The following is an 8,970-nucleotide window of genomic DNA, read 5'->3' as shown; positions in this document are numbered from 1 at the left end:
GAACTGCATGTTGTTGCAGGGATGTGTTCAGCTGCAGCAGAGCCTCTTTCCTTCAGTTGCAATAGTCTGATGAGAACTTTGATTAATCAAAGACTAAACTCTTTCTAGGGACTGTCCTGCTTTCAGCAACACAGAGCAGGAATGCCATCCTTTGCAGAGCAGCTATGAAAACAGCAGTTAGTGTTTCTCCCTCTTTTCCATCCCTCTCTAATCAGCTGCCATCCCTGGTGAGCACCTGGTACAGTCCCAGAAATCAGGGCAAAAAATGGTAAGTTATGGGAATTTTGCTTTGGGGATGAAGTATTAGAAGCAGGGTGTAAACAGGCATGGTACATTTTAATGCATGGGCAGATTTAATCAAGCTTGATTTCCTCTTCCCCTATGGCAGCTAGGGAGAGTCTGTGGAACTGTAAGAGATAACATGCCAGGTTCAGGCACTTGACAATTCCCTGCACTGTGGTGCCAAGAACAGATGTGAACCCATTAACCTTCACCAGCTGGAAACATCCTGTGTGCTCAAGGGGTGCCTCACAACCAGCCCATCGAGCATGGCATGGCTGGAAGGGGGAGAGCCTCTCCTCCAGGCTCCAGGAGCCACATTAGATACTCCCCAACATTTAGCTCACTGCTCAAATCCCATACCTGAGGTATGGGTGAGCTCTTCTCTCAGCCTAAATACAGCCTGAAGCACCAACCTCAGTTTCTTAAGCCCAAGTATGAACTACGCTGTGATCCATCTCTCTTACCAAAATTCCCACCCAGGATATTAGAAGAAAGCTTTCTCATTATACTGTCCAAGTATTGGGCTCCGTGAATCATTTCCCAGCAAAAAGGGTTTCACTGGAAAATTCCTAAACTGGATCAAATTCACTCCTAAATGTAATAAAAATTCCAGGCCAGATTCTCAAGTGCTGCAGCTCCTGTGCCCAAAGCAAGGCAGAGTGATGCCACCTCAGCAGGACCTGAAACCCAGCACTTCGGCCAGATACTTTCCTCTTATTCTTTATGGACATTCCAGTTTGCCTTTACCTTAAACAACCCAACAGGCAGCAGACAGCTGTAATTACATCTGTAGCTTGCTCCTTTTATGTGCATCTTGCTGTTGAAGCTGACGTGGTGATCTCTAACTCTGAGCTATCTGCGATCTTGTGTCTGGCTGTGGGGAGTGCAGGCCAATGTGTTCATGACTGTTTGTCTTGGTCTAGAGGGAATCAGCTTTGCCTTTTAGGATGTGGTTATCTACTCCTATGTGTTGTTCTCCCCCAGATCCTGCAAAAGAGGATCTCAGCATCACTCTGTTCCCATCATTCCCTATGAATTATGTGGAGGCTGGGGAAAAAACCGTCAGAATAACACCTTGGTACTTATTTATGATAAGATTAAATTTACAAGTATTGGGTAGGAGTCAGGCAAAGCCCATCCACGCTGATGGGCAGAGACTTAACAGGAATCTGCAGCCCAAAACTATACAGCACCACATTCCAGGATGAATAAAGCTCCTTCTAAGCCATGCTCTGATTTAGAGCTTAGTAGTGGGTAGCCAGAAGTTTCCCATCAGTGATGCAGAAGATGGCTTTAATTGCTGGCCTTTCAGAACTAGACTTGTAAATAGACCTCCTTGTCATAGCAATAGTGTCTGACCACAGCTCAATTGCTTTCTCTTGCATCTGCGTATTTAAGATGCTGCTGAATCGCTGTGGTCAGAGGAAGACGGCGATGGAGACATCTGAATCTAAACAAGAGTCACAGGACAACAAACAGTGAAGAGCTGAGGCTGTTCCAAAAGTGCTGATGCACAAAGACAGGGAAACACAGACCTGAGGTCATCTCCTTGTCTATGCATGCAATACCAAGGCTTTGACCAGCCACTGGATAAAGCCTTCACTAAGGATTTTGGAAAGCCATCCCTCTGGAGGGAAGGTAAGTGTGGAAGAGCAACCAGTTGAGCACCCCAGCCTTACACAATTAGATCTGTATCTAAGAATGCATCAGAGAGCTCAGAGACTTACCCAGTGGCAGTGAAATGCCTTAACTGCCTTTTGGAGCCTCACTTGGTGACACTTGGGGCTCTTAAGCATTAACTAGGAGCGAGACAAAGCATTTGTCACTGCTAAGATGTGTCCCTCCTGCCTACCTATACATCTGCAGAGCCTCAGAGGTACATTTCTTTCCTGTTCAGTATCTGGTTTAAATTAGACTCAGAAACTTGTTCTAGATACCAGAACATGGAGAAATTGTGACTCATGCTCCGTCATGCCTATTCTGGACAGGGGAGCCTGATGCTTAAACCACGACTCAGGGGAAGCAAAACCCAGTGATGCCTTAAAGAGTATGGCAGGAGGGTGCTGCGGCAACTGGGAGCTGCCAAGGAGTCTGCTCATCCTATGTATATTCAGCTAGGACTTGCAAGCAGAAGTGATGCAGGTCTAGGATGGATATGCGCTTTCTACAACAGGACAAACACACCTTTCTGAGCTATTCCCAAAGGAAAAGTCACTCAAGCACAGCAGACTGTACCTTAGCAAACCTGTTCACTGAGAGGGATTCAGCATTAAAGGGAGCTGGAGGATTGATTATGTGGTGACAAACAACTAGTGAGATAATCCAGATAGAGAACATTTATGTGGATGTTCTCCAAGGGTCCCCACCTTTCTTTTTGGAGGCTATGGTGTCTTTCCAGCTGCTGAAAAAATTCAGCTTGGTTTTCCATACAGTATCTGCAGTGACAGCATGAAAAAAAAAGGAGAAGTAATTGAAAAGGGGTATTTTCTTTTATGCATGGGGGAAGCACAGGCAGGATTACTGCTGATACCACCTGCCCAGGAAAGATGGAGACTGAACCCTTTCTTATGCCCCATCCACATCTTTGAAGGCTGCCTGGAATACTGTAAGAAGTGAGAAACACCAAATCTAAAACCAGAGCATTTAGCAGCAACTCACTGAGCTGGTAGCAGAATGATTCTATGATTTTAGAGGTGAGACCCCTGTAGTTCTCTCATGGAATGGATTTCTGGACAGTGAGCTGGCAATGCAGCACACCACATTCCTAGTGTAGCAGAGACCTCTAATCACCACAGCTGCCTCTGACCGTCCATCCAGCCACACTCCTCTTCATCCCACACCAGGCTGTGACCTTCCTGACTCCCAGCCTCAACATAAAATCAAGTGCTCACAGTGCTGCCCACCTGGGTGCTTTATTTCCCGCTTGGAATTAAACCAGAGAGAGTCCATTCAGGTAGAAAAACTATGAATAAATTTGCTGCTGAATTCCACATTTTACGCTGTAATAAACCCTTCCTTACATCCTACTGCTATTAGCTGCTAAAATTTACAGGAATCCTTAAACCTTCATTTCCTTCTACAACCTTTTTGCCTCTTAAAATGCATGCTGCTCTCCAAAACCCACCCAGGGAAGTGTAATTCAGCCTATGGACTCTATAGCCAAGCTCACCACACACCATTGACTTGTCTAAAAGATTAACTCACATCAAAAAGTGGATAAGGATTTGCTATCAACAGCCAGAAGCTGCACAACTATTTCAATATCATTGACTATAAAATGACACGAATCAGCTTTTAAAAGCCTAATAACGCCTTTTGCCTGAAGGTGGATTCAGTGAATTCATAATTGGCAGAAGTTGTTTAAAACAGATAATTCCAAAGATGTAGTGCTACATATTTTCCGTGGTTTAGAGCTCCAAAATATTGCCTCAATACCAAGTAATGAATGAGCAGAAACATGGAATTCCTAGAAAAGAGCTTGAGAGGTGGGGGTAAAACCAGCCCAAAACATGAAGTGCAAGCCAAAACAGGGCTCCTTTCCCTCAGGTGCCTACTGCTCCCACCAGCCTCATTCCTGGCTCATTGTTTTCCATTCGAGTTCTGCTATTACTTGTTTTCCCTTGAAATTACATTAACCCACAGGTTAAAATGCCAGTCCCCTGAGACCGATAGTTACAACGAGAGCATGTACAACACATGTACAATTACTGAAAGTTTCCCAGTGGCCCTTTTCCTGCTGTGAGACTGCCCTAGCGCACAGGCTGTACCATTACTCAGGGCTGTCACATCACTATGCAGGCATACTCCTTATAGAAAACAGGCGAAATGGAAGGGACAAAGACTGAAAGAAATCATGAACTTCTCTCAGGATATGGAACACTGGAAGCCTGTTGCTATTTAGACTTCTTTTTTAAATACCGATCTTAGCTACAGTTTACTTTCCCCACTTAGAAACGTGGAAAAGTTTGTTCAGCTTAAGATTTCCTGTTTGGCATTAACAGCTGCTGGCTCCGATGTTTATAAATATTCCAGCAGGCATTTCTAGAGGAATCTGGTTGCAATTAAGCATGGAGCAATGCGGCTCTCTGCTCCCAAGCAGAACTAGTGCTGCCCAAGGTGACCTGTGGGAGACAAGGGGCTGCTGCTCGGTGAGCCGCATGTGCTGCAAGGTGAGCATTAGCAGCCAGCCCTGTAGCTTTAGGGGGCTGTGATTCAACAGGAAAATGAAATCACTCACTTGCGGTGTCCAAATATAGTAGCTCGGGAGGAACATTTGGTCAGCAGGCCTGGGACCACCTACTCTGAGCATTACTCATCGTGGACCCCAGTGCCCTCGAGCATCCTTAGGTTGTGCTGTGCAGAAAGGCGCTTCTCCAAGATAAGTGTCTCCCTATGCCCATCAGCCCCTTACATCCCAGCATTTCATGCTCTCCCTGAGTCCACCAGCCTCAGTTTCCCCCAATTCTTACTAATATGCCCTAAAGCTAAGCTAGCCAGAGCAAAGAGCAAAAGGAATTGTCTAGACAAAGACAACCCTTTCATTTCCCAGGCAAATCTGCCCACAGCTCTCTGTAGCATTCACCTCTGCTGAATCCAAGGCAGGTTATTTCTCCCCCGGCAGCCACCACTTTGTTTCAGGGCTTCCCAGGGGCAACTTCTTCCCATCTTTTTAAAATAGACTCTGATATGGTTTGAATTGCTCTGCTCCTTAAAGAAAAGGTTCCAAGTGTCTCCTTGGGATCAGCAAGCCTTATGTGTGTTTGTGTGTGGATGTGCTTTCAACCCTCAGTGATAGGCAGAGAAGGAGAACGTGGCTTCCCAATGAGCCAGCTAACCCTGAGGAGTCAGGAAACCCACTAAACAATGAGACAATGCTATTGCCTCAGAAACCACTAACCTGGAACAGGAGCTGCCCTTTTACTGTATAGGTGCTTAGCAGGGGAGAGATTACTCAGAGGAATGGCAGGGGGAGAGGACACATGTGCCACTCAGCTGCTTTCCCCCAAGATGTCTGGTTTTTACCTCCTTGGTGCTATGTCCTGCACTCTCACTGTATAAAGCCAAGACAGCCCCAGAGCCTCTCCACTGTGCCCCAGTGACGCCAGTCACATAGGCAGGGGCAGCTGGGGCTCCATGGCAAGCACAGCTCCCATGCCCAAGCCCAGGCAGTCAGCTATCGATCAGCATCATTCCTGACTTGTCCATACACCCATTGGAAGGCATCTCCCAAATCTAAACCAGGAGCTCTTTGGGCACAGGCCAGGATTATGTCTGAACCTGCACAACTAGTCCTCCTGTGCTCACAGCTCAGTGCTAATCCAGCTCAGCATCCCATCTTTGGGGACTGCACCTCGTGGGCCTCTGTAGCTCCCCAGGCATTTCAGAAGAGCTTGGAGCACAGGCCATTTTACTATTGTTTGCCTACATTTCAGTGTAACAGCAGCAAGAATGTAAGGTAGAAACAGCCCAAAAGAAGAAAACCCATGAACAATTCTGCAGTCAAACCCTTTTATGGGAGAAGTGACTTTTAAGTTCCTCTTTTGCTGGTTCTACTTAAAAAGAGGCAAAATATGCTGAGCAAATAAAAGGCATAATAGCACAGCCTCACCCCCAGCCTGTTTCCGGCCGTACGCAACAGCACCACGAACTTCTTAAAGAGCAGCATTTCCTGAACCTCAAGTGCTCGCAGATGGTGTTGTCCTGCAGCCCTTTCTGCTGATGCTCCTCAGTTCCCTTTGCTTGCGTGACTGCTCTGCAGCTTTAGTTTGTTTATTCCACTTTTTCCTGCTCTCTTGTTAGGAGCTAAGGAAGGGAACCAGCCTCTTGTGCTACTTTAATCACTTGCTGGTGCCAGGGCACGGCCATGGGGTGATTATCGGGGTGTAGCACTGCCATTCATGTGAGCAGAGATTGCAAAATCAGGTCCATTCAGCATGAGTGTGGGGATGGATGTAGCATGGTCAGGGACACAGGTCTGGGGACGTTTCTATTTGAGCACTTTGGGCTGTGCGTGATAAGAATGGTGAGGATCTGTTACCAGACTAGTAATAGGAACAGACACAGCCAGACTTGGTAGGCCACCCTTTCCATCCAGAACTCCAAGATCAGAGACTGGGCTGGGTTGAAGGGACCTTAAACTCATCCAGCTCCAACCCCTGCCATGGACAGGGACCCCTTCCACTGGAGCAGCTTGCTCCAAGCCCCTGAGTCCAACTTGGCCTTGAACACTGCCAAGGATGGGGCAGCCACAGTTTCTCTGGGCACCCTGTGCCTCAGCACCCTCATAGTACAGAATGTCTTCCTTAGAAAGATGGCAACTCCAAGCTAAAAACCACATTGCCATGAGCCTGTCCAGTGTCTAAAGCCACAGACTCCACGGACAGCATTGTTAGGAGAACTCACACCATGCCAGGTACAGGGATTAAGATGCATGCAGCAAATGGATGTGTCTTCAGATTAGTGTTATAAGGTCTGACTTAATTATATAGCCACAACTGCTATCATGGTGATCTTGATTCAAGAACCCTCAGGCTCTTCATGGAGGTTGATAGTGCCACAGGCGCTGCATGTAATACTTGGGAGTTAGGTGGGATTTCTGCCTAATTGCTGAAAAAGATCAATTATTCCAGTTGTAAACTAGGAAGCAAAGGGTAGAGGTTCAAGAGCTGCCCAGAAGCACTGGTGGAAAACCTGAAATCTATTAATCCATCCTCCTGCCTCCACAGAGCCAGCAATCTAACAAATAACCCCAGAAGGCCTTCAGCTTCTGCTCAGTTATTCCCAAAACAGGAGATCTTGATTCTGGCACAGAAGTAACAGCTAAAATATAACCTATTTTGCATTGCCAGATAACAGGACATAATGCATGTAAGGAAAATGAAGGTGTTACTTTGGAAGTCAGATAGCATCCTTTTGGAAAGATAGACTGAACAGGGAAAGAAGAAACTAGTGGCAAGTCAAAAGCCCAATGGGTAGCTAAGCTCTCTGAAAAGCAACAGAGAAGTCAAAGGTAAAGGTACCAAGAAAGAGACCAACTCATGACCATCCTGTAAAGAATTTTCCAGTGTATCCTGAATGGGAGCACCCAACGAACCCACCTTTCCTCCCACCTTCCTTTCCAGGAGGTGATACCAATCCTTAGCAAAGCTATTCCACCTTAGCCCTTCATGGGGCACAGTGTGCTGCCTGGCTCACTGGGCACTTGATATCCATCTGCACTTGTACCAAATGACTTCTCAGAAAAGTGCTGAGCTTTTGCAAAGTCATCATAATACCATAAAGATACTATGAAGCAGTGAGGCACCATTCATCCATGGGTGGAAGAAGGTCCTCCTCAATGTTCTTCCTTGGGGAATTCATAGATTTCTGCAAAATCTCTCAAATGCATCACCAAAAAGGGCTCAGAAGAAAAACACAAGGGTTGCCTGAACCACAGCTGAGTGCCTCCAACAGCACTGCTCCTCTGAGACCACCTTTCACCAGCAATAACATAACCCTTAGCTTTGCCTATTGGTCCTCCTGAGAGCATTTAACAGGTGCAACTCTCCAATAAATCACGTGTAGGAGCAGGGATTTATGTACAGTGGAAAAGCAGGGAGCACAATCCCTTCCAGTGCTGTCATGTGGGTGGCTTCACCCCTTGCCTTCGGGTTCAGCTGTCAGGGGTCATCCTGACGCACATCTGGCTGCAATGCTGTGGCTTCATCCAAGCCTCTGCCTGGCCTTTGACACCTGCAAAGGCTTTTCCTTTTCCACCTTTCATGTAATGAGGCACATGGAGCTACCATCACTGCACTCCCAGCGTGACCCCTCCAAGACCCATAGCCTGGGGCAGGTCAACCCCAAACCTTTTCCACAAGCCAAGCAAATAGTGCTCTGGGATTCCCATGGTGCTGGGAGAGCTCACGTTTTCCACTACAGCATCACATATGAGATCCCTCCTGGGACAAAGCACAGCGCTGTTTTTGCTCTTACTGTAAATACATTTGCAGAAGACCACTGGAAAGTAAAAGAACTTTCTAGAAGAGAAGCATCTCTGGCTCTTGTCTCAAGATGTAAATGAACAAAACCACCACATGAAGCTTCCCAAAACGCAGCATTTCGCATCCAACTTTTGCTTTTCCACCCCTTCAGAGGTGCTGCTTTATCACTGCTTCAACCCAGGAAAGCGCTGGTGCTCAGCCAGCACAGGAGCTACCCACCAGCATCACCCCAGCCATGATCACCAGGCATCAGCAGATGCCAGGACTCAGAGCATGCACTTGAAGGCTGTATTCTTCCTAAATGGATTTCTGCATACATTTAATTATTTTGTTGAACTGAAGCCACTGCAAATGAAGGATTCATTATTCTAAAGAAGCAACTGAGGGTGGTTGCACATTCCTGTAAATTTTCAATAGCAAAACACTCTTCACTCCAAAGAAGGAAAAAGGCAGGATTTTCCTCCAAAAGGCTCTTATTTGCTCTCAGTTTGGCTCCTTCTGCCTCAGCCCTGAAGGGAGCAAAAGCAGCCTGGACCCTCGTCCAGCAGCACCTTAATCCAGCTTTGCTGCTTCTCCCCCCTCGAGCTGCAGGGTGGGATGGATGGGTACACAGGGGAACCCCAGCTCCTCCATCACTCAGCTGGGACATCCCTCAGGCTCCCACACTCAGCCAGGCTGAAGGGAGAATTCTGCCCCTTGGTCAGCA

Source organism: Melopsittacus undulatus, chromosome 10 (genome assembly GCF_012275295.1).
Source record: "Melopsittacus undulatus isolate bMelUnd1 chromosome 10, bMelUnd1.mat.Z, whole genome shotgun sequence".
Classification (NCBI taxonomy): domain Eukaryota; kingdom Metazoa; phylum Chordata; class Aves; order Psittaciformes; family Psittaculidae; genus Melopsittacus; species Melopsittacus undulatus.
Note: the sequence above shows the minus strand (reverse complement) of the source record.